We start from the raw sequence: 26,595 nt of genomic DNA, 5'->3' as shown, positions 1-26,595 counted from the left end.
ATAGATAATTGTGAATATTGGTCAATTCCAAACCCATTATGGTTTAGTAATTGGCCCTTTGAACAATATGTGACCTAACAGTCGAACATGTTTATTGACGAGGCTTTTCTATGTTAACTAGGCTCAAATTGTTGCATGGGATAAATGTTGCCCAAAACTGGTCCGTGCCAAATTATTTTTGCATTCACTTCTAGAGGTAAATTATGGGAGCAGGGTTGTTTGCAGAATGTCTTGTCTACAGTCTTCCGAATATTGTATATTTTTTTATGTTATACCTCTCCTTTGGCAACTACCCTCTCACCTGCAACAGGGTTGTCTTTTTTTTTATTTTACCATACTTATGGGTCAAATTTAAAAATGTCTTTTGGTTGGATCTTAGACCTAGGAAGAATGATGCTTGAGAACCAAATTCATGTCTATGGGTTGTGTAAGTACAGTTTTTTTCGGGTAAACTTTAGAATGTGAAAGTTAACCTTTGTTTCTATTGCATTTATTTTGTAAATGGTATCAAATCTAATTTGTCAATGGCATGCTGTACATAGTTTAGTACAAAAAATGATGTAACCTTTACAACCATTGGAAAACTTTAAAGGAGTGTTCCGAAATTGTCGTTCAGATAATAGTACTCTCCAACATTGTTTTTACTTTAGCAAAATGGTACAGATTTGGATTTTTGACAAGCATACATGACCCTATTGGTGATGGGCTGTTCATTTTATATCTTGTAGAGGTCATCTTCTACAAAGAATGGCACATTAACAGTGATGTCACATACTCAACATTTGAGGCACATTTTTGGGGTCACCAACCTCATCCTCTGGTTCTTTCCAGAGCCAGTACAACCCTGATTGAAACACTATCAGGATTCCAGCCACACACCAGATTACTGAATGTCGTGACTCAAGAATGGACCTCAAAGTTAGAGAGCCAGTCACTAGCCACTAGGGTCTATTTTCATTGGATGTTTTACAAATAACCAATTAGATCTGACTGATAATCTGTAACTGTATACAATGATAACAGAGATTGGGCTTGAAAGTTGGACCAATGAACCCCAAGCCAACACCGATCACTACAACCACATACACAATGGCTTGGAAAGCTTGACACTAAAAAATAAAAACTTTCATACACGAGAAACACCAGCAACCTTACATTCAATAACTGGTTTAAATCATTTATTTAATAGAAATAATCTCATGTACTTCTTGACTTTTAAGGTGCTTTGTCATTTTACTATTATTCAACTTTATGAATGTATTCTCTTGAGTGACCAAAAAATTGTTGCCTTATCTGCACCTTCGAATTGAATAGTTATAAAATTCAGATAGATCCGGTTAATTTCGTGGTCCTTTGAGGGGAATATAAAACTACTTGAGGGATACTGGACAATAATTAAGAATTTCGTACAAAATTATTGGGAATCTGTCAGCAGGTGTTTGCTATGTGTTCTGACAGCAGCATGATGTAGGGACAGAGACCCTGTATCATTTAGTTTACTGGGTGCAGCAGTTGTCATAGTATCACAGCTTTCTCTGCTGAAGATCTAGCAGAGCTTGGAATGCTGAGCTCTGTATAACCCCGCCCACACCACCGATTGGCTGCTTTCTGTGTACACTGTATATTGACAGAAAGCAGCTAAGCAGTACTGGGGGCACGATTGGACCATGAGGCACGAGGCACCTAGTCCTGCAGTGATAATCTCCTGCTGATAAAACACTGATTGTATTGAAACAAAAATATAGCTTAGTAAGTGCCCTCAAATTCTGGCAAATTCCTTATAATGCCCAATGCCACAATTGATTATTGATATTTCAATAATCTTATTAGTTATGGATATTTTTTCGATGTTAGCTCGGCTCTCAAAAATCTTCTCTACGCACGCAGATTACTTTTCTGTATATTATTATTATGGTTGTAGTATTTGATAATTTTGAAAAAAAAATCTGCAATAACATTATTTTGGTTGATGGAACCATCTTTAGTGGTCTCTCATGGAATTTCTTGTCCCCGATCATTTGATAAAAGAATGATCCACTTTTGCAAAGCTACATTGGGCATTTGAGGAGCCCGAATAATTTATAGATTTTTTTATATCTCCGTTCACTTTTAATGAAGAAGGCTAGGTAGGTGCTGGGCAACTCCTATGTTTCTATGCAGCCTTTAGGTTTTTGTAGATATTATGCTTGAAGTTAATTTTATTTCCTGAGTTTTAGGCAGGTTTGTGAGGAAATGGGGGTCTCTTGTACATTTAGTGTCTTTTTAAATATTGAACAGAAGTAATATTTAGATTTTTTCACTTTCTCATCATTTTGGTTATGCTTATTAATATGTAGATTGGCACTTCATTATTCCTGAATATTGATATGCATGACCAGTGTATGTGTATTCTTAAAAATCATGAATATGTTTGCATGTATGCTAATGAAGTGATACCTCGGAATCAGTCCTGATTTCATTTTTTCACAGATTTACAAAGGTTTTAATGGAGCAATATTAACTTATGGAAGACAGTACAGAAGTAACTGCACAAAGGAACTGTACGACATAGCAAACAGTCACATGCTGTCATTCACTTGACACCTTTAACGCGATAGTAAAGGAATTTGTTAAATAAGAGCATAAGTTACACAATAGTCAGAGTGTACTGCATCACAATCCCTTAAAGGGGTTGTCCGGGACTTTAACATTGATGGCCTATCATTGGGATAGGTCATCAATGTCTGATCAGTGGGGGTATGATACCTGGCACCCCCGCCGATCAGTTGTTACCGGTGTCGGCAGCGGCCTGAAGGGCTCAGTTACGGAGGTGTACAGCTCCGTCAATGGAATAGTGGCTGGGGTCGGGTACTGCACATCCACCCCTTATTGATTTGAATATGTGGAGTACCCGGTCACAGCCACTATACAGCCGACGGAGCTGTGCAGCTCTGTAACTGAGCAGTACCGTCCGCCGAATCCAAGAACAGCTGATTGACGGGGGGTGCCGGGTGTCTCACACCCACTGATCAGTCATTGATAACCTATCCGGATAAGCCATCAATGTTAAAGTCCCTGAAAACCCCTTTAAATCTGTCCTCTACTTCTGGCCAACATATATTTACTTGGTTGGTTTAGTAAGAAGTAGTGGAAAAATGGATGGCAATATATCTGCAGTATCTGACCACACTGAGGGCGTTTGTAGTCTGTTACCATGGAGACAATCATATTTTTTATAGTAGCAGCAGACATAAATAAACAGCAGGATTTTAGATATAACTTTTAACCGATTAGAAAGGATTAAGTTAATGTGATAAAAGGGCCACTCTACTGGTATGAGAACTTGATTGACTGCTCGAATGACAAAACGGATAAAAAAGCTGGGAAGTGCTCTGATCATGCAGAGAGCACTTAAGCCTCGATTTGTATATGTATTAAAGCAGTGATATTTCAGTGATTGCATCAGTAAAGGAGTGGATGACAACAAGATCATATAAACTGCTTGGGATGGGTGTGGTTGGGGGATAGATTCCCTTTCAATGATTTAAAAGCCTTACAGCTTTGGCATGGCCAATCCTATTGACAGGTGTCTACTGCTTTGTATTGTCAAATACGTAGTTGACAACTGGCCCGGATTTCCCAGAGGGACTCCTAGATCTTAAACTCTGCCCAAAAGTGGGCATTCTGTTGTTGGCTAGGGGTGATGGGTTGTACTTGGGAGAGGCTGGGTTGGGGCAGGGCTTAAACATTTCAACAATGTGAATATGAATGTTTTTTTGTGTGCCCAGGCATGATATCAGATAGACTAAAAGAAATGGTACCAGCACGCAATAAGAAAAATTTAATTGTCCATAGCACTCATTTCATAGATGATTCATTATAGGCCTTACAGAGAATATAGATGCCATATATGTCTCCAATTGGATATATTTTGTGGCAAGCTTCCCGGATAACAAGTCGATTACATAGTGTTTTGCTGTAAGGACTTCCAGCAAACAGCTGATAGGCTCTGACAGCAAGTGCTCAATTTCCCTGCAGTGCCCCCGTAGGGTAAATAAAGCATTACACAACCATTTTTGAAATCAGTATGCTTGTCAACATAACAGGCAAATATGTTGGGTTTTCAGGGCTAAATACACTCTTTATATCTACTCTTGATAATACAGGGAAGTCCCGAATGACGGACCCCAATCTATAAACTCCAAATTTCCTAATAGAGTATTTCTAGAAAAAAAAAAGCATCCGACTGTTTGCAATGGATTACAGTACTTGTTGTGCAATATTGTATAGAAATGTTCTTGTGGTTTTCTATTCCATACAGTTAATAGAATTCTTTCCTAGGTCAGATAGTGTCGGGGTGTTATCACCTGCTGCAGGAAAAATGAGCAACCGGGCAATTTGCTGTAATCCGCGTGCAGCACCCGGAGCTCAGCCGTACGTGTAGTGTAGTTGCACCCTTACTGATTGTTCAGACTGGTCCCATTATTATGACCTGACTGACGACTCCTGTGTCTGATCATAGAGCCTTCTAAAGACACCGACCCTGTAACAGGTGAGAGGTCAAAGCACAAGTCATTTTCCTCTAGGCACAAAAGAGACAGTAAAAAAAAACTAAAATCTATATTTATTTATTTTCTAAGTCTTGAAACTGTGCACCGGTGTAACGTGTTGCAGAGGTGTTTGTTCAGGTTGGCAATTTTTATTATTATTTTTTTTTAGCCTGCCGATGTTACACTAATAAGGTGGTGGTGAATAAACTGGCACAGTTTTTGCTGGCTGTATATTTTAATCTTGATGTCTAATTTCAATAAATGGCACAATCTGAAATATACAAAGACTCTCTTGTCACTTTCTGGGTGTATGTTACTTACTGAGCTTATAATCTGGGAACATGAAGATCTTCAAGATAAGAGTTTCTGTAAAGTATAAAATGACTGTTCAAACAAACACAGTCACTTGATGCACCCGTGGCATAGCCGTGTAGTTTAGTGTACCTTCCCACCTATTCATTTTCTGTCTACCTCTGATTTTGTGAAGGTGCCAATCAAGGAAGAGGAGATAGATGGAAAACATACACTAAGAGTACACTGAAATGTTTGGTTATGCTAAAGGTGCTCGAGTGCCTGTGCTTGGACATCCAGTGCCTCTACTGGACATCCCCTGCTTAAAAGTGTTGACTTGCCTATAAAGCCTGCTTGCTGTAAAAAGCTTATAAAAAGGGTAGTAATCTACTGGACAACCTCTGCTTAATCAATTAAGAACCTTAATTAGAATAAAAACAGTGTATACTTACCTACTGCAGCATTGCCGTTTCAGTCATGTCGGCATTCCTGTTCCCAGAGGTTGACATGACTTAGTTGTTAGTGATGGGCGTTCCCAAATGGTAAAGTTCTGGGTCTGTACCGGATACCTAGTGTCCGAGCACTGACCCTGAACACAAAATTCTCCCGGAAGTCCGTGTTACTGTTTGGATTTGGTAGCCCGAACAAAGTTTGTTGAAAGGCTGCAGCCTTTTCTTGTGTGGGCAATTCTGGCCTCATCACAGTTATGTCAAGTGTTGGCATGGCTGTGATTGGCCGGTGAACAATGAAAAAACATAAAAAAAGAAAAATGCGGGCTGCACCCCTCAGCTGTCTGCTTTATCTTGTCTGGTTATCAAAAATAGAGGGGCTCCCAGGCCATTTTTTTAAAATTATTTAAATAAGTAAGTTTGAAAAACAGTGTGGGATCCCCTCCATTTTTGATAACCAGCCAAGCTAAAACAGACAGCTGGGGACTGGTATACTTAGACTGGAAAGGCCCATGATTATTCAGACCTTCTCAGCCTAAAAATAGCGGCCTGCAACTGCCCCAGAAAAGGTGCCTCCATTAGATGAACCAATTCTGATGCTTTGCCCAGCTCTATCCACTCATCAGTCCAGCACTCGAGGTGTCCTTATGAGAAATGGCCGCTGTTATCTGAGGTGACCTCAGTAAGGTTATTTCAGTTCACAGCAGCTGGTTCTCATGAAGGCAGTGCGAGTGCCGGACTAATGACGGCAAATCTGACACTCGGCACTCCGACATTCATCAGTCCAACACTATCGCTACCCACAAGAGAAGCGGCAGCTGTGAACTGAGGTAACCTTAATGACTTCACCTCAGTTCACAGCAGCTGGGTTTTCGCAGAGCACAGAGCGAGACCCAGCAGTAGCTGCTGCTCCAGTCTATGGTTCTTTGAACCTAATTCCATTGACTTGATGAAGAAGACTGTGATCGTCGTGGGACCTCCATTTAGACTACAGCGGGCTGGTGTGTATTTTATTTATTTTTAAATAAATGAGGGTAAAAGGGAAATTGTTGGGGAGATTTTTACTAAACTCTAGGCTTGATGTCAGCAGATAACTCACAGCCGACACCAACCCCAAAATATTACCTGTTTTGCCAACATACCAGGGCAAGCGGGAAGAGCATGGCCTTCTCTCGCTACTATCACTGAGACCAGGCACACAATGATGATAGTAATACTTATCAGCCGACGCCTGCCTCAGTGCTTCAAAAGTGCATAGTGTCAAATACAAAAGAAAAGAAGAAGATGCATCCCACAGTGGTAGGTATTCATTTGGGAAGAACAGAGTGCGGTCCTCTCCCTGTCCACTGTGGGATTCATCTTCTCCTTTGTACTTGACACTAAGCACTTTTGAAGCACCGAGGCACCTTCTGCTCTATGGAATCGAGCAGAATGTGGACCTCATGACTTTTATACATATTTTCTTCCCAGAGCAAACACACTCCCTGATGACCTCTTGTTACTGAGCAAAGAAACGGGAGGGATTTTCTGTTTATGGGATGTATAATTTGGGACCGCACTTGGGTATTGCTCCTGTCTCTGTGCCGCAATACATTTGCATTGCAGTGCCCTGGTCGCACCCTCTGCGACCACGAGCGTTATGCCCCTGCATTTCAGTCAGGATATTCCCAGACCAAAAGAGAAAAACAATGAGAACAAATTGATAAAAGATTGCAGATCTAAAAGACAACGTGTATGCCATAATATCTTAATATTAAAGTGCTCAGGTGCTAAAAAAAGAAGAAAAATGTATATATTAATAAAGGTCATAGATAAAATGCATAGTGAAAGAGTAAGATAAAGCTATACCTGTATAGTGTGAAAGGGATATCCAGAACCATTTTTTTAACTATGGGTCCAGCGCCCATCTCTGCTGGCACAGAGCAGTCAAAGACCAATCCTGCAGGCTATTCAGCAGCTTCCGCTGATGTCACAGAGCAGTAGCTTCTCTTCTCCTCTGCTCAGTTGACTGGGTGTGACTGCTGACGCCATGCCGATTAACAGCTGGTTCCCCACTACCTGACATCAGCAGTTGTGCCCCGTCGAGAGAGTAGCCTGGAAGAAGAAGAGCTGCTCTGTTGACATGGATCAGCTGAATCGCCAGCAGGAGCAGTCGGTGAACAGGCACCTGATAGAGCAGGCAGGTAGTTATCTCTGTTAGCAACTACCTGCCTGTTAGATTTTATGCCAATAGTAAAAAAAAAAATAGTCCTAACGGCATGCTGTATACTCCAATACAGATAAAAATTGGCAGTCGCCCAGGGTGGCCCTCTCGGAGTTCGGGGCCTGGGCCGACCTCCCTTCACTATGGCCTCTACAGTTTACACAATAAGATGAGCAAGTCGTCATAACTTATAACTCACAAAAATTAGCAGATTTTTTTTATTACTTTATTTTAGGGGCCGACAAACCATCAGGGCTGTCAATCTGATTATTTTTTTCTTTTGTGGACAATTTATCACTGACAGCTAACATTTGTTCCAGACAATAAAATAGTAAAAACCATAATAAATCATGAAGATTACAGGTGATAGATGTTTACAGCCCACATTACACATTAGTGGCAATTACAGCGAACAGTAAACTGACGATAATTAGTATTACGGTAATCTATACAAATGTCTACGGCTTCAAAGAAAATTAAGGATGCGTCTCAGACACTGCAAAAAGTGTCTTACACTTTTACTGACTGTTCAAGAATTCACAGATAGTTGGCAGTGCTGCCCAGCACAACAAGTACAGCTACGAAGGGGCCCATTAGGTGCTGCTATAAGAAAAAATGGTTTCCTAATGACCCTTAAAGGGGACTTGTCACCAGATCTAAATTGGCCAGTTTTTGCTCCTATTTTATACCCTCTGTTCTCCTGAGGATTCTGTTTTTTTTGTTTTTATAGATCCTCCATACGGTTCCAGAAATATGGGCTTTCTTCTTAAGAGCTGATTTTTATGATTTGTGCAAGGGGGCGTGGCTTGCAGGATTCCGTGGGGGTGTGTGTATGGGCTGCTCTGTGAGCCATATCGCCTTATAAAGACCATAAAAAGTAGCACTAAATAAAAAGACCCGTCTCTCGAGAACTGTATGCCAAATTTATTATAAACAGAAAAACGGAATACTGAGGGGAGCGGCAGGCTAAAAATAAGGGTTTGTGCACATATATATTAGTAAACAGATCGCTAAGACCTAATGAGGCTGGTGCGCTTACTTTAATCTACGTCAGAATGGCTGTAAAATCATTATATTAAGATGGACATATAAAATATTAATTTTAATATCACACGGGGAAATCTTTTATAATGGATTATTCAAGCATTCTGATATGTATTTTAACAATAAATACATCAGCCTCATCAGGCCTGAGATTTTTTTTTATATAATGTATGCAGTTTGTATTGTCAAATTTTTACATTTAAATTTAAACATCATAGAAAAGATTTAGGTGCAAAAAGGCACCAGCTCCACTATCACAGGCATAGGAAGCTGTCCTGGAAATCCAGGGTTAAAAGAGATGATCCTGGGTGGGAGTGGGTGTTTGCAGGAGGAGCTAAGATGGGAAGTGAAGCTCAGGAAGTGAGCAACATGATAATACATAAAACCTTAGATCGATCAGTAAGGAAATGGGCCGCATGCACATCAAAATACAAAAGGCTTTGGTTTACAAACCCATGAAACGTGTAACGGTCTCCACTGAACATAAATGGTGGTGACTTGGGAGGAGTAGTTGGCCGTGGCTGCACTGGGGGTGGACGTGGAGGTGCCCGTGCAGTCATCAGACCAGCCACCTGATTACTTAAATCCTGAAGAGCCTGCCCAAAATGGGCCTCCCAGTTAGCAACCTTGTTTTGCAGTGCCTCAATATCCCCCTGTAGTGGATCATAGAAAACAACTGATCCATCTTTGTCTCAGTAGACATTATCCCAGCAGATTTCTTTATGGCCTGAGTATCCTGTAATAATTATATGGGTACCAGGGCTGCCACTAGAAATTTCGGGGCCCCATACTGGCAAAATTTTCGGGGGCGCCTTGAGACTCTGCCCAGGCTCCACCCCAGCCCCGCCTCCACGCTCCAACCCTCGAACTGTCCACAGTCCCACCGCTCTCTCTTGGAAAAACTCCACTTCTCACCTATCACACATTAACAGTTCCCATCACCAGATCACACATATAGCTGGCAGCTTTTGTATTGGCCAAAAGATTTTTTAAGCCGCCACCATAACACGGTAGACACTTTTGGCCGGGCCCTACTCTGCTGTAACCTATTAAATATTTGTTAAAATATGCAATACAATTTAGGTATATTTTTATTTATTTTTCAATTTTTAAAATGACCAATAATATCACATACAAAGAACAAATACCGCTACACCAAGACCAGATGACAAATTACCACCGCAGTGATCGAATAATATCACATATAAAGAACAAATACCGCTACACCATGACCAGACCGCATATTACCACCACAGTGATCGAATAATATCACATAAAAGGAACTAATACCGCAACACCGTGTCCAGACCACATATTACCACCACATAGTGACTGAATACTACAATTCTGATCAGTAATAAAAAAAAGCACCATACTATCACCATAAGTGCCATTATACACAGGAGATCTGTACTTAGTATGCAGTGTCTGTGTACAGATAATACAGTGATCACTAGTGAAATTATACAAAGGACCTCTGTATATAGTATACAGTGTATAGTGTCAGTGTATAGGTAACACACTGACTCACCAGTGACGTCTCTAGGTGAAGTCCTTCATCTTTCATCCAGCACAGACCGCCATCACTTCATCCAGCCAGGACTCGTCTCTGCAGGAAATAACATAGTTATCTCGAGCTCCGCTTGTAGAACACATTACTTAATTTTTCCCAACTTCTACATTACACCACATGAAGAAAAAGAGGCGACATAGTATCACTTTACACAGTAACAGAACTGCCCCCTCATTTAAAACAGTATACTCAAAAAATAAAATAAATACATCACTGCAGTAATAATATCCCTAAATTAGTCCCTATGGTGGTAATATTCCCCATCCTGGCCACCGTGTGTCTCATTCCTGGCGTCAGCCATATGTTCTCCCATCCTGCCCTCATGAGTATCCATTCTGCACCTTATGATCTCCCCATCCTGCCCCATATGATCGCCCCATGTGATCTCTCCATCCTGCCCCATCTGTCTCCATCATATCCATCCTGCCCCATGATCCTGCACGATCTGTTTCCAATTCTGCCCCCAGTGTCTCCAATCATGCCCCATGTCTCCATTCTGCCCCCTATGTCTCCAATCATGCCCCCATGTCTGCAATCCTGCCACTTGTCTCCAATCATGCCCCCTGTGTCTCCATTCTGCCCCATCTGTCTCCAATCCTCCCCCATCTGTCTCCAGTCATGCCCCCATGTCTTTCATCCTGCCCCGTGTCTCCAATCATGCCCCGTATCTCCATTCTGCCCCGTGTCTCGCATTCTGCCCCAATGTCCAGCATTCTGCCCCAATGTCCAGCATTCTGCCCGTGTCCAGCATTCTGCCCCCGGGTCTCACAGTCTGCCCGTGTCCAGCATACTGCCCCAGTGTCCAGCATACTGCCCCCGTGTCCAGCATTCTGCCCCCGGGTCTCAGTCTGCCCCTGTGTCCAGCATTCTGCCCCCGTGTCCAGCATTCTGCCCCAGTGTCCAGCATTCTGCCCTGTGTGTCCAGCATTCTGCCCCAGTGTGTCCAGCATTCTGCCCCAGTGTGTCCAGCATTCTGCCCCAGTGTGTCCAGCATTCTGCCCCAGTGTCCAGCATACTGCCCCCGTGTCCAGTATTCTGCCCCCGTGTCCAGCATTCTGCCCCCGTGTCCAGCATACTGCCCCCGTGTCCAGCATACTGCCCCCGTGTCCAGCATTCTGCCCCCGTCTCCAGCATTCTGCCCCCGTGTCCAGCATTCTTCCCCAGCGTGTCCTGCATTCTACCCCCATGTCCAGCGTTCTGCCCCCGTGTCCAGCATTCTTCCCCAGCATGTCCTGCATTCTGCCCCGGGCCCCCCTGGATCGCCACTCTCAAAGAAAAAAAAAACACGAGTTCTTACCTGGCCATGCTCCTGCACTGGGCGAAGCTCCCTCCAGGCTCCACGCAGGTGAAGACGCACGCACCACTCACCGGGCCCGGCGGCTGACAATGACGTCAGACGCCGGCGACTGCGCACTGCGGCCCTACTCAGCTGCCAGCCTCTGACTGGCTGGCGGCTGTTAACTATTGACGTGCGGGCGCGGGCCCGCACGTCAATAGCGTGCCGCAGCGCCTGCAGGGGGGGCCCGGTGAGCAGATGAGATGGGGCCTGATGCGGGCCCCCTCTGCCCACCGGGCCCCATACGCCAGTCATGGCTGTAATGCCCTGATGGTGGCCCTGATGGGTACTACGGAATCTAATAGCATGGGATAAAGCCAGTCCGAGAACAAAGTTGCAGCAAAGAATGTTTTTACTCGAAACAGAATTGACACAGATATTTCTGCAATGGCAACGAGGTCTTCAGCTCTATATAGTAAATAGAAAACAGAGCATAATGCAGATATTCCTGCAGTAGTAACAAGGTTCTCAGCACAATAAAGTAAATCACAGCAGACTGAGAGGCGGACAGATATTTAAACAAGGAAGTCCAATAAGGTTATTAGTGCGTATGCACACAGTAAATGAGGAAGTCCAGCAAAACTTGATCACACATGTACACAGTACTTGTTAGTAGGAGTCCAATAATTCACAGATGATGCGTTGTGTGAATGCAGTCCTAGGAAAGAGAGGACGAGGGAAAAAAGAGGGAGAGCGCTATCTAAGCGTAGCAGATGAGCAAAACTTTCTTGATGAGACAAGCACAACTTGAATCTTTCTCACAAGGTGTGGTTGTGCAAAGAGGCACAATACTGGGAAACGTTTTGCAAACAAAGAAGATACTTCCACTGGTGCTCAGCCCATCGCAGAAGTTCCAGAGGCGAGAGGTAGCTGAATGGAGAAAGGTAGACCACCGAGTAGTGAGCAGAAGAAGCAGGGAGTTCACCAGCAAATCGGCAGAAGCTCAGGAGCCAGCAGCACAAAATACTCAGGTACAGGAGAACACATGACACGGACTTAAATATTCAGGACAAACAGGAAGTTCCATGACAGGGCGAGATCCAAGACTCCATCTTGGATCAGGGCGAACAGGCACCAGGAAAGTCCAGAATCCTTACAAGCTGTTTTCTTCTGTCTCGCTTTACCAGCCAGTTTAGATGAGTGGCCATACTGAAAGACTCGCTTCCTGTCAGGTTCAGCAACAAAAATCTTTCTGGATGGAACCCGGGACTGATCCACCAAAGAGACAATAACACCATCCTGGAGGACTCAATGATAAGCTGAGGTGCTTCCTTCTGGTCAGAAAGTACATAGAAAGTACATCTGCCTTGACGCTTTTGTCCATCATCTGGAAATGAATAATAAAATCAAAACGGGGGAAGAAGAGAGATCACCTGGTTTGACATGGATTTAGCCACAGTGCGGACTGCAGATAGGCTAAGTTCTTATAATCAGTGTAAATGATTACTGGATGTATCGCTCCTTCAAGTAAAAAGCACCACTCCCCCAGAGCTAGTTTAATTGCCAACAGTTCTCGATAATATTGAGTAATAGTATTCTGGAATAGAGAAGACTTTGGAGAAGAAACCTCAGGTCACAATATGGCTGGAAGGAGACTTTTGGGTGAGGATGGCTCGGGTGTTGAAGGCAGTCTTCTGCTCGTCCCCCTGGCATATACGGATCAGTTATACGCCCCCTCGCAGGTTAAATTTCGTAAAGACTACGGAACCCTTGGAACGATCAAATAGCTCTGATATGAGGGGCAGAGGAAATTTATTTTTGATCATTATCTGATTTAGACTTCTATAGTTAATAAAGGGATGAAGAAAGCGTTTTTTTCTTTACAAAGAAGAATCCTTCTTCAGTCGGGGAGGATGACTACCGGATAATCCCCTGGCTAAGTTTGCTTTCATATATTTGGACGTGGCTCTGGTTTCAGCCTGGGGCAGAGGGTAAATGCGGCCTCGCGGAGGAGAAGAGGAAGAAAGGAAATCTATAGGGCAATCGTATGGCCTTTGTGGTGGTAGCATCTTCGCCTCCTTTTTATCGAAGATATTCATGTAACTTCAATAAGCAGGAGGCAAGCCAGGTAAGTTTGCTGGAGTAGCTGGAGGTTGCGTAGGATGAATGGGGACAAGACATCTCTCCTGACAGGCTTGGCCCCAATGGAGTACTTCCCTGGATCTCCAATCCAAGACAGGCTTTTGTTTTCATAGGCATGGTAGGCCCAGGAGCAGAGGATGACACAGACTTGATAGTACATAAAGAGGGATCTTTTCCAAATGTAACATTCCCAAAGGTTCCTAAAAGAAGTCAGCGATCTCGGATAGAGGTCTCCCATCCATGGACGATGCCACCAAAGGATCCTATAGACGTTGGATGGGGATCTAATACTGTCCACAACTGGCTCCTGCGGAACCAGTCCAGATAGGCCAATTCAATGAAATGGATGTTGCCACAAAAAATGGATAGGCAATAGAGAAGAAGAGTAGTCATTGGCCAGGGTCTACTCTCCAGCAGACCCTAGGGCAGCATGGTAGCTCAGTGGTTAGCACTGGAGTCCTGGGTTCAAATCCCATCAAGGGCAACATCTGAAAGGAGTTTGTATGTTCTCCCTGTGTTTCCAAAAGACATACTGGAAAGGGATTTAGATTTTGAGCCCCACTGGGGACAGCAATGATAATGTATGTAAAGAGCTGCAGAATAAGAGAGTGCTATATAAGCAAAGCATAATAAATAAATAATAACTAAAGGCTCTGGAGTTTCCCAGTTTTTCATGACGGGAGTGGTTTAAATGTTTCGGACTGTGACATTAGAAACACTTTCCCCCGGCACAACGGACCTCTTGACGGTGTTTGGCCAGCTTCACCCGGTCGATTTGCATGGATTCAGAGTCGGGTCTTGACGCTGAGATCTGTGGCATGATTAGCCTTTGGAAGGTAGGAGCCAAGAGCATTGTTCTTTTTTCGCAGGTCAACTCCTTGGAGCTCTCCTGAAACCTGATGTTGATCCGGGCAGACAGGGATTCCATGTCGTCCAACGAGGTAGGAATATCATGACTGGCTAGCTCAACCTTAATTCTCCAGGCAAGACCCACCCAGAAGGTGGCCACCAGTGCCTCATTGTTCCAGGAGAGTTCGGAAGACAGGGTACGGAATTGGACAGCATACTGGCCCATTGTGAGGTTTCTGAGTCGCCCCACGGGCCAGGGGTTACTCGGTACCGGGTCCTGCGGTTCACCAGGGGATGTCACGGTGGCTGCGACCCGGTCCATGGCCCCGGGGGTCCATGTAAAAGGGAAAGGTCTTTAAAGGGACAGAGTTTATGTTCGTGACGCCACCTGTGGTATTCGGTCAGGATTACCGATACTGCTTTAGGGGGTCCGCTGGGGTGATGTTATGGCAGCTAGATGGTATATCTTCCCACAGGTGAAGTATATCCCCAGTGCTCCCGGTGTGTGGATAGTGATATGGTGAGAAGTGCAGAGAAGAAAGAGGACACAAGGTAGCAGTTTCTTTACCTTTACTGAAGACTTCAGCATCCACAGTCCAGGGCACCAGATCACAGGGCAGGTAGAGAAGTCCGGGCAGTCCATAGACAAGCAAGTTCCCCTGGGTAAGTCAGGTGGGAGCCTACCACTCTGCGCTTTCTGCCTCTAAATCCCTGCTGCCACTAAGTGTCTCAACAAGGTCTTTAATCGTTCTGCTGTCCTAGGACAGGTACCTGTATGGCAGGCAGCTCGTGCCGTGTGAACTGGGGTCTGTTCTCAGTGACTCCAGGCTCCTAGGTGCTGCTGTGCAACAGGTAATTATGGGCAAAGTCCTTGTAGAACAACACCCTCCGGTTCTGCTCTGTGTTTTATAATCCACAAAAGCCTTGGGTTTCCGGTACCCGGATTCTTGCGCTGATACTCTTCAGAGGCCTACTCGTGGCCTCCTGGAACTCTCACTTTCCTCTGTGCTCCACTCCTGTTTGTCCTTGCATACAGACTTCTACTAATAACTGAGCTGTCTCCGCCTCCAAACCAAGATCTTTATTCAGAGAAGCTTCCCTAAAACAGGTCTTGAGGCTCCCCCTCCTGGCCTGGAAGTGGAAGGTGTTGTGTGTGTGTAAACCTACCAAAGGAAAACTCACTTGTCTCCAGACATAGCACTATCCTCCCCGTGAGGAAGACAGCACTGCTGTGGTACCCGAACTCCTGGGGTGCCACATTTCCCTGGCGCAATGTGAGGAGGAAGGATGCTGTGGAGAAAATATGACCAAGCTCATCAAAGACCTTGCAGACAGCTTCTAAGAAAGTATGGAGGGTCCCCTCTCTCCCATATGGGATTGAGCCATGCTAGAGCTTCGCCAGCAAGATGGGACATGATGAATGCCACTTTGGCCCGGTCAGAAGCGAACTGGTGTGTGAAGCATTCAAAGTGCAGCATGCATTGATTGATGAACCCAAGGCATATAGTAGGATCTCCGTCATAATGTGGTGAAGTTGACAGACAGGGTCCGGAACCAGGAACATAGCTGGTAGACTGGTGAGTCATGACTAAGGTTGCCGCAGTTGGACAGGAGCAGATGTGGCCGCAGATGTCAGAGTGTCCAAGTGGGTGGTAACTCTCTGCAGATAGAAGATTTTGTCCTCTGGTCTTTCTGGTGGGAGACTTTCTTGTACAGATCGGAAATAAAGGAAGATTGAGAGCCAGTGAATTCCATGGTCTTAGCAAACTGTAAAGTAAATAGAGGAACCACTGTGTCGTGGATCGAGGCTAGCCTGGAGGGGCATGACTAGGCGAACACCTGACTTTTTGCTAGAGCCCCATATGGTAGGGTTAGAATTGGCTCCGGATGGATGCCAGCTGCTACTCCAGGACAGACCTCATGTACACAGCAGCTGACCCCTAAAGGGGTAGATGTAATGGCCAGGAATTGGTAGACTTGGTTGGTACAGACAGGCACGATAGGTACTGGTAGGTTCAGCTGGAATACAGACTGGCATGGCAGGTGCAGGCAGGTACAGCTGGTAAACAGACTGATACAGCAGTTGCAGGCAAGTGTGGCTGGTTTCCAGGCTGGCACGGCAGGTGCAGCAGGTATAGCTGATATACAGACAGGCATGACAAGTAAAGACAGGTACTGGTGGGTACGCCTGATATGCAGGCAGGCAGGTGCTGGTTGGCACAGCTGGAATACAGGAACACACAGCTAGTACAGGAAGACAGGTACTGGTAGTAACAGGCAGCTATTGGCAGGGACAGGTAGGTTCTGGTAAATACAGGGGACCAGAGAACTAGCAAGTGTGCAACAAGGCAGATTAAACACGTTGCTCAGGCACCTCCCATAGGGTGGAAGTGGCTTAAATAATAAGTGTCTCTCAGTCATCTGGCTTGCAGTATGCAAGTTATCCCGGAATAAACTGTCTGATCATTGATTCCCTAGTCCAGTCCTGCATTTGATGCCACCATGAGGGCAATATTCTGGTTTCTAGGCCATGCATAATGCAGCCGTGTCTACGCATTCCATCTTCATCAGAACACTACACATACCCAAGAGAGCATGAGTGACACCAATCCCGCCTCATTGTGGCTGGCTGTAAAGCGGGATGGGCATTACCAATACCGACCTAAGCATGCGCAGCGTGCTGACGAATACTCTTGGATTCATTGTCTATGGCCATCACATTCAGCGTTGGACTGGCCCACCGGAGAACCGGAGGATTCTCCGGTGGGCCCAGGCCCTGAAACCTGCTGGCATACAGTGCCAGCAGTGCCTAGGGCCCCCGCTGCTCCAGGGGCCTGCAGCAAGTGGGGTGTCGCTAATAGCACACACCACGCTGCTGCTATGGGGCCCCCAGTACCAGTGGAGCAGCATCGGGTGACAGGAAGCCAAAGCCTGTCCCCGCTGCTAAAGTGAAATGAATATTCATGCTTATAGTGAGGGGGCGTGGGGAGGATTGAATTCATTTCACTATAATAGCGGGCAGCGTTTGCTGCAAATTGCGGCTAAACACTGCCCGCTATCAGAGCCCGCAGACCCCCTGCCCTCCCTGCTCCCTCAGGGGCCCCAGCTCACACGGCCGCTATGGGGCCGTAAGCCAGGGGTCCCGGCGCCAAAGCCGCCCCCCAGCGCTTGTTAATGGGTAGAGAGCGTCAGATGACGCTCCCTCTCCCATGATTCCCCTCGTCGCTGACACACAGCAGGTGCGCGATGACGTCACTTCATTGCGCACCTGCTGTGTGTGAGGCCGACAGCAGCGCAGCTCCTGACATCGGAGTAGAGCCGCTGCTGGAGTCAGCGTGGGACCGAGGAGGAGAGATGAGTATTGTGCTTTTTTTTATTTTTTATTATTGAGTCCTGGTTGTATGGGGCAGGGGGGGGGGTCGGGGGGTGAGCTGCATGATGCCCTATGGGGCAGGGGGGGTGAGATGCATGATGCCCTACGGGGCAGGGGGGTGAGCTGCATGATGCCCTATGGGGCAGGGGGGTGAGCTGTATGATGCCCTATGGGGCAGGGGGGGTGAGATGCATGATGCCCTATGTGGCAGGGGGGTGAGCTGCATGATGCCCTATGGGGCAAGGGGGTGTGTGTGTGTGAGCTGCATGATGCCCTATGGGGCAAGGGGGGGTGTGAGCTGCATGATGCCCTATGGGGCAAGGGGGGGTGTGAGCTGCATGATGCCCTATGGGGGGAGTGAGCTGCCTGATACCCTATGGGGGGGAGTGAGCTGCATGATGCCCTATGGGGAGGGTGAGCTGCATGATACCCTATGGGGGGAGTGAGCTGCACGATACCCTATGGGGGAGTGAGCTGCATGATACCCTATGGGGGGAGTGAGCTGCATGATACCCTATGGGGGGAATGAGCTACATGATGCCCTATGGGGAGGGTGAGCTGCATGACACCCTATGGGGGGGAGTGAGCTGCATGATGCCCTATTGGGGGAGTGAGCTGCATGATACCCTATGGGGGGAGTGAGCTGCATGATGCCCTATGGGGGGAGTGAGCTGCATGATGCCCTATGGGGGGAGTGAGCTGCATGATACCCTATGGGGGGAATGAGCTGCATGATGCCCTGTGGGGGGAGTGATCTTCATGATGCCCTATGGGGAGGGTGAGCTGCCTGATACCCTATGGGGAGGGTGAGCTGCATGATGCCCTATGGGGGGAGTGAGCTGCATGATGCCCTATGGGGGAGTGAGGTGCATGATGCCCTATGGGGGGAGTGCGCTGCATGATACCCTGTGGGGGAATGAGCTGCATGATACCCTATGGGGGGAATGAGCTGCATGATACCCTATGGGGGGAGTGAGCTACATGATGCCCTATGGGGGGAGTGAGCTGCATGATGCCCTATGGGGGGAGTGAGCTGCATGATGCTCTATGGGGGGAGTGAGCTGCATGATACCCTATGGGGGAATGAGCTGCACGATACCCTATGGGGGGAGTGAGCTGCACGATACCCTATGGGGGAAGTGAGCTGCACGATACCCTATAGGGGGGAGTGAGCTGCATGATACCCTATGGGGGAATGAGCTACATGATGCCCTATGGGGAGGGTGAGCTGCATGATACCCTATGGGGGGGAGTGAGCTGCATGATGCCCTATTGGGGGAGTGAGCTGCATGATACCCTATGGGGGAGTGAGCTGCATGATGCCCTATGGGGGGAGTGAGCTGCATGATACCCTATGGGGGGAATGAGCTGCATGATGCCCTATGGGGGGAGTGAGCTGCATGATGCCCTATGGGGAGGGTGAGCTGCCTGATACCCTATGGGGAGGGTGAGCTGCATGATGCCCTATGGGGGAGTGAGCTGCATGATGCCCTATGGGGGAGTGAGCTGCATGATGCCCTATGGGGGAGTGAGCTGCATGATGCCCTATGGGGGGAGTGAGCTGCATGATGCCTTATGGGGGGGAGCTGTATGATGCCCTATGAGGGTAATCTGCATGATACCCTATGAGAGGGGGCAGCGTGATACCCTATGAGGGGGCTACATTATATTCCATGAAGGGGCTGCATTATACCTTATGAGGGGTTTGCACTATACTCTAAGGGGGCTGCATTATACTCTGAGGCTGGTTGCATTATATTCTATGGGGGGGCTACATTATATTCTGTGAGGGAGATACATTGTACCCTATGAGGGGGCTACTTTATTTTCTATGAGGGGGCTACCCCAACCCCTGCTACATAATTAAGACGTGTACTACCTTATATTATACCCTGATATTAGCGTGTTTTACCGCACAATTGGTGGTCTTGTAGTTATTTCTATGAAGCTACATAGTGGGCCCCGAGAATGATTTTCTCTGGTGGGCCCAAGGTGCTCCAGTCCGACGCTGATCACATTTGTGTAAGACAGTCAGGGTTCGTGCACACGATTGATTCTTGTATGAGTGCTGTCCATGGGTTTCACGTATACCTATGATATTCCATGGGGCTGTGCACATGTCCGATTAGATCCAAGTGTCGGATCAAAATTGGCAATGAAAGTCTATGGGTCCATGAAAAAGACTGAATAGCACTTAAATGACATCTGAGTTCCGTCGGATTTTCATGGATTGACAAAATGGAAAAGGTGGAGGAACTTTTTTTTGCCACTCTGATCAAACACTGATAAAAGTCTGATCAGAGTAATCGGACCGTTTTTCTCAGATTTTGAGGAAAGAATCTTGTGACCCTAGCCTCACAGAGTCGTGATGGCGCATTCATTCCCTGCCTCGTCATCTGAGGCAGGACTAGTCTGGGGGAATGAATGCCCCTACCGGGCTAGTCCTGGATAATTTGCATACTGCAAGACAAATGTAAAACTTGATCATTTTAAACAAAATAGTGCGGCACATAAAGGACCTTCTTATAATCCAGGAACATAGTTATAGCGGTGGTTAAGGAGATGTTTTGGGAGATGACAAGTCCCTTTAAAGATTATATTGTTTATATGTTTAATGTTATAATTGTGCCTCCATATTCTTGGAAGTTTTATAGCCCCAGCGCACAACACTAGAAACCAACACAAAGCATATTTGGAGGATAGCGGATTTATATTACATTGTGCCATAAACATAAGTGAAATGACTATACTGCTCTGTGCTACTGTTTTAATGGCTCCCTTTATTTACCTAGGAAAATAATGCCTTATAAATCAACAGTCATCCAATTACTTTAGAGCCTCACTAAAGATCTTAATGAGGTTCGATGACCATATACATAATTCCAAGCTATTTATGACCTGCAGTACACAACCTTTACCTCTGGGTGGCGGTATTTGCCCTTTAGTGAATCTTGAGACTGTCAGAATGACCTCATTTAACTCTTTCCTTTCAGTGATTAAATGTTTGCATTCCTGGTAGACTGTAATGGGGATAAGAAGGCGTTAACAGAGAGACATGTCACTATTCACGTACACAGTGTCCTCCCGTCAGCCTTTGTTCCTGTGTTATCTCATTGCAATCTGCTTTATAATTTATTATGAGACTTCTTCCTCTTGCGCTGGAATATACTGACTGGCACCCTTACCTGGCACAGGTAGACTCATGATCCTACAAGAGGGGTGTAAATATGCTTCTCTGGTCTATTATGGACCTCTGAGCTCCACTTGAATGACCCTTTTTTGAAAAATGAGACCCTGGCATTAGTGATGAGCAAACATGTTGGGATAAGGTGTTATCTGAGCATGCTCGTGTGCTAACCCAGTGTCTTCGGCGTGCTCGAAAAATATATTCGAGTCCCCAAGGCTGCATGTCTTGCGGATGTTCGACACAGTGCAGGAATTGCCTAACAAACAGTGAGACACATGAAGCCGCGGGGATTTGACCCTATTATTCGAGCACACATGAGCATGCTCAGATAACACCTTATCCGAGCACATTCGCTCATCACTACCTGGGATTTGTCATCTCTGGATGTCCGCAGAAGGATTTCTAATAATGCGTGCCTGGTTCTCTAGCTGTCACATTGTGAGCGGTTATCGTAGTCCGTGATGTTACAATTACACACTGTAAAAAAATAAACTAAACCTGTCAAAAATAAAAATAATAATGCACATAATAGAAGCTGCATGGCCGAGGGATCGGGGTTTTTTATGAGCTCATTATCTATTTTCCACCATCCAAACAACACTTGTGGGAGCCATTGATGTGCTCCATATTGGAGCGTAGATAGAAATAACACTTAAGGCTTAGAGCGAGAACCTCCGCAACTAATTAACATTTTTTTTAATTAATGTTAATGTCTACAGTAGTTTTATGATTTACCTTTATTGAGGCCTTCATTGTCGTTCGCAAACATAAGAATCATCTGCTTTTCTTTGCACAGTCATAGAGGCAAAGGTAAGTCGTCACACTAACCATGCAGTTCTATCCCTATGTTATAGTGCAGAAGGAGACGAACAGATTGATATAAAGTTTTCTGTAAGTAAAGCTTGGAATTAATAAATTTTTATTTATGCTCATTCTGGGCTTAAGAGTCCAGTGGGTGGAGCTACTCGCTGATTGTCTGCATAGTAATTACAAACAAGACCTTCCACTGGACCCCTAATTATAGAAAGAGTAGGACTTTAGATGAATGAGTTAGAATCATTTTGGACCATCTGATTAATCATGATTAAAGGGGTTATCTGGGACTTTTTCTTATGGGGCCAAGCACTTATCAGGAGGTAGTGCTGACTACCTGCCTGTTCTACCGTGTGCCGGCAGAACAGGAATCCTGCCGTGTCGGCTCTGCACCCTGCTCAGAGCAGTCATGGACAGCTCCTGTCGTCGATTCTCCTACTTCCTGTCAGATCAACAGAGCAGTTCCTTCTCTTCCACTCTGTTTTGTCGATGGGGTGTCACTGCCAACATCGTGTTGGTTGACTGCCAGCTTCCCGCTGACTAACTCCGCACAATTAAGCAGTTGTTAGGCAACATGACATTGGCAATAATGCCCTGTTGACAGAGCAGAGTGGAAGAGAAGTGTGGCACCCCAGGAGTCCGGTTGCCACAGTGGCATTGCCTCCCTCACAGGGGGTGATGACATGCCTGGAAGCAAGGAGGGTTTCCCTGACTAGATAACACTCACATCCAACACCTTTCCTGACTCCAGACCAGAAGGGGGAGCTCTATACCCAGATTCAGGGGAGCTTCTCTATAAGTTCTGGCCTGGAGGAGGGGTCAGTCAGTCTGTGTCTGGAACAGAGGAGAGGAGTAAAAGAGAACCTTGTGAGTGGAGCTGTGACCAAGCTCCCCCCAGAGTACAGCACTAGAAGCCGGACGCCGGAGTCCATGGCTGACCGGTACAATAGTCCCAGCAGCTAAATCCAGAGGGCAGGGGATTACAGGTCTCCTCGCCCAACAGACACCCAAAGGCAGAGCAGCAGATCAGAGCCCGGAGCCGCCATAAAGGAGCGACACCGGCATTTGGCTCAAGTTGCCTGCCATACGGGCAAGTACTTCAGAACAATAAGGAACAGAGGACTGAGCATAGCTTTAGGCAGCAAGGGCCTCAGAGGACAGCGCAGTAAGGAGGCCTCAGAACCCATCTGGCTTAGTGAATCCTAAGTTGCTTCCAGGCTCCCCGGACCTCCATTGTCATCTGTAACTAGTGCCCCGGCCTGCACTTCAAACGTGAGTAAAAGTGTGGAAACGGCACCCTGCTGTGTCCTCGGAGTTATTTACTGCGCCATTCACCCTGCGCTATATCAATCATCATCACCATCTTTAACAATATAAATGCCCTGTGATTAAGCTCTACTTGCGGAGAGCTGTAACAACTCTGCTGCATCACCATCAGCCCCAGCGGTCTCTTTAAGCAGCGTCGGCCATTTCTAGCCAAGTACCACAGCTGGCATCACGACTCATCTCTTATAAACTTTATTTCCCCTTTAATGATAATTTTTCATTGGACAAACAGGGCCACGGACTGGGTCACAGCTGCCGTGACACATCCCTTTAAGAACCGGCCCGGTACCTAGTATCTCCTCGGCCCTGGCGGGCACTCCAGAGGGAACTGCTCTGTCGATGTGACGTCACAGGAAGTAGGAGACTCGCCAGTTAGAGTGGTTCTGTGATCGTTTTGAGCCAAAAGAGATAGGCGCACGGCAGAACAGGCGGGTGGTTAGCAACTAGCTGCTCTTAAGTGCTTAGTCTCATAAAAAAAATGTAAAAAATCACCGAAAACCCCTTTAAGCCTGCTCCTGATTCATTGATTGATGTGGAAGATGTCTACAGCATCATCCAGACGTTGCTTGTATAGTAGAGCTGCAAACCAGCGCATGCGCAGAATATTTGCCGCATACTAGTGCCAGGGTGTGGCACCCCAGGAGTCCGGTTGCACCAACGGGATTGCCTTCCTCACGGGGGGGGGGCGGAGAGGTGATGTCATGCCTGGACGCTAGGAGGGAATCCTTAATCAGGTAATGCAAACATACAACACCTTCCTAACTCCAGACCAAAAGGGGGAGCTCTAAGCCCAGTTTCAGGGTAGTTTCCTTATAAGTTCTGGTCTGGAGGTGGGGTTGGTGAGTTTATTGTGAGACACTGAAGGAAAAGGAAGCAGGAGAGAGGAGCCTGGGGTCTGGAGCTGCGATTTGTCTCACCCCAAGATAAAGCGCAAAGGGACCGGACACCAGAGTCCATGGTGGTGAGAGGATTACATACTCAGCCACCGAATCCAGAGGGCAGGAGATTCCAAGTCTCGCTGGCCCCAACTTACATCCGGAGGCAACACAGCAGGTCAGGAGCCTGGGGTTGCCAGTGAGAAGACAATGCCCAAGACAGGCTCAGGCTGTCAGCTATACGGGTTAGAAGTACAGACACTGAGAGGACTTGTGCAGAGCTTCAGGCAGCAAGGGTCAGAGGACAAAGCGCAGAAGGAAGACCTCCGAACCCACCTGGTTAGGTGGATCCCAAGCTGTTTCCAGGCCGCCCGGACCCCATCACCACCTGCTACCTGTACCCTGGATGGTACCTGCATTTCATCTGTAAAAGGTAAAGGAAACTGCTATACCTGTGTCCTTCAATTATTTCCTGCACCCTCAGTCCGGCACCCCAACGTCAATCATCCCTCTTACCAACTGCACCGATAGCCCTGGGGACTAAGCTCTACCTGTGGGGAGCTATACCAACTCTGCTGCAACTCCATCAGCCCCAGTGGATCCCTTTAAGCCTCGTCGGCCATCCCTGGCCGAATACCACAGATGGCGTCACAAATTATCCTTTAAAGACTAATTCTCCACTTCCACTCATTCCCTTTTACTGGACGCCTAGGGCCATCGACCGGGTCACTGCCACTGTGACCACCTCTTTAAGTACCACTGGACCCGGCCTGAGTACCCCACGGCCCTAGCGGGCGCTCCAAAGGTTTTTAGAGGAAAGTCCTGTGACCATTTCTATGAAAGGTCTATTTGTAGAGCAGCACACAGACTCTTGACTTCACAGAGGAGGAACAGATCAGAGAGGTGCTGGAAGCCCTTCCATAATTATAACTCTTCTATACTAAGAAAATGCGGGAGAGTCATTGAAGCTGGTGACCTAATACTATTCCCCGTTGCCTCAAAAAATGGTTACGCATCTGTCTACAGTCAGAAAAGCGGAAGTCACGTTGGAGAACGCAAGAGGAACAGTCATGAACCATCAATGAAATTTCAGTGTGTGGTGGGAGACGAACTTTACCTTAAAACCATATTCACTTAAAAAAAGTTTGCTTTAGTTTAAAGAAAGAGCTTCCTACAAAAAAGTCTTATTGGTAAAGCAGGCAAGGATGGGAAGTGTCATGTCTTTGATTCAGGTACAGTGTTATTCCAGCTGTGAACAGAATCGTTTTCGGGTCGTGCAGACTCCTTAAATATCTATTGAACAGATTAGTTGAGTCTTACGAGAGAGGGGTGCTAGGGGTTCACTCATATAGGGATCTACACTGAAATCAAATTTTACCTTCATCTTCATTAAAGCTGTTCTCCTCTGTCTATATCCACTTAAGATAGTGTCACAACAAAGGTGGACAAACATGTTCATTACCAGGCCCATTCCCACCAGGAGACCTAGGCAGTAGGGTAGCTTAGGTTGTCAACACATGGGATAATGCAAATATTAAAAAAAAATTAATGAAAACCAATAATCCTCCTGAGATCCCTCTTATAACAAATATAGCCCCATGAGTTCACCATTTAGAAAGTCTTTATGCTCCCCCTTTAAAAAGTATTGATCTCCCACACAGTGCCTTCCCTACAATAGCAGCAGTATCACCTTTGTGACATCTCACACAAAAAAAAACATAATTTAGAGTCTCCCAGTTGGAGCTACCTAGTCTTTTTCTCACCTGCACACCTAGGGGGCCGGCACAGATAGGCACAATGCATTGATGTCATTGCACCGCCCACGCAGGGACGCTGATGTCTTGAAAGCCATAGGCTTACTGTAATCTGTGGCCTACAGAATAGAGAGTAGTAGTGGGGTAAGGAGTCTTTCTGCTTTTACAGGATCTGACTGTATTTCCATAATTTTGACGCCAATATAATTCATAATGGCGCTTGTTTGGAGATCCAGGGTACTGGGCCAGAAATCCGAAGCATGTGTACTGTTCCAGATCTTTAGTTTTTTCTTTAAAATTCTATGACCTTAAGAATTTTGCACAAAGGACAACACTTTTTTTTTGTTTCACTTCAGTAAAGAGTTTGGTTGATATCAAACATGTCGCCTCCGTCCCGGTACATGCCATCATGTTGTAACTATACCGTTGTCCTTACCGAACCGATCATCACCTTTTTAGCGTGGGCTTACAGCTTGCAGGTTCCTTCCGAAAAGACAATGCAGCATTCTTTACATATCTTCCTATGTATGAAGGAGTAGGTCATTGCTGATATGTAGGCAAATAAATTGGCCATAAACCCGGCTCACAGACACACAAGCTCGTCACTATCAGCACCGGCGCTTTTCACTGTCTTCTCGGTTTAAGAGTCTGCATTGCAGCTTAAACATGGATATTTTCACTACAATCAGTTGACAGCCTGTAAAGCCGACGCTTGGCTCCTTACATCTCCAGTATTTCCACATCTTGGGCTAAAAATTCAATAGACATTGACCCTCTAGGTGATTCATACAACGACTCTCACCAGTTTATGTGTTCGCTGCTGCCTCATACTTTGATGTTTGAATTTCAAATGGCTGTAATTCACTAAGCACAACGTCAGGCCATCACATTCACCTTTCTATTTCTTTTCT

At 46.1% G+C, this 26,595-nt stretch overlaps 1 protein-coding gene across 1 annotated transcript in view; it reads right to left on the bottom strand.

Annotated features, from left to right (window-relative positions):
* Positions 1-26,595, bottom strand: part of SLC6A7 (solute carrier family 6 member 7) — a 236,192-nt gene that overhangs the window by 19,664 nt on the left and 189,933 nt on the right. The gene's annotated exons all lie outside the window — the stretch shown is intronic.

Source organism: Ranitomeya variabilis, chromosome 5 (assembly GCF_051348905.1).
Source record: "Ranitomeya variabilis isolate aRanVar5 chromosome 5, aRanVar5.hap1, whole genome shotgun sequence".
NCBI classification, from domain to species: Eukaryota; Metazoa; Chordata; class Amphibia; order Anura; family Dendrobatidae; genus Ranitomeya; species Ranitomeya variabilis.
Note: the sequence above shows the minus strand (reverse complement) of the source record. Positions and strands in the feature narration are given on the sequence as shown.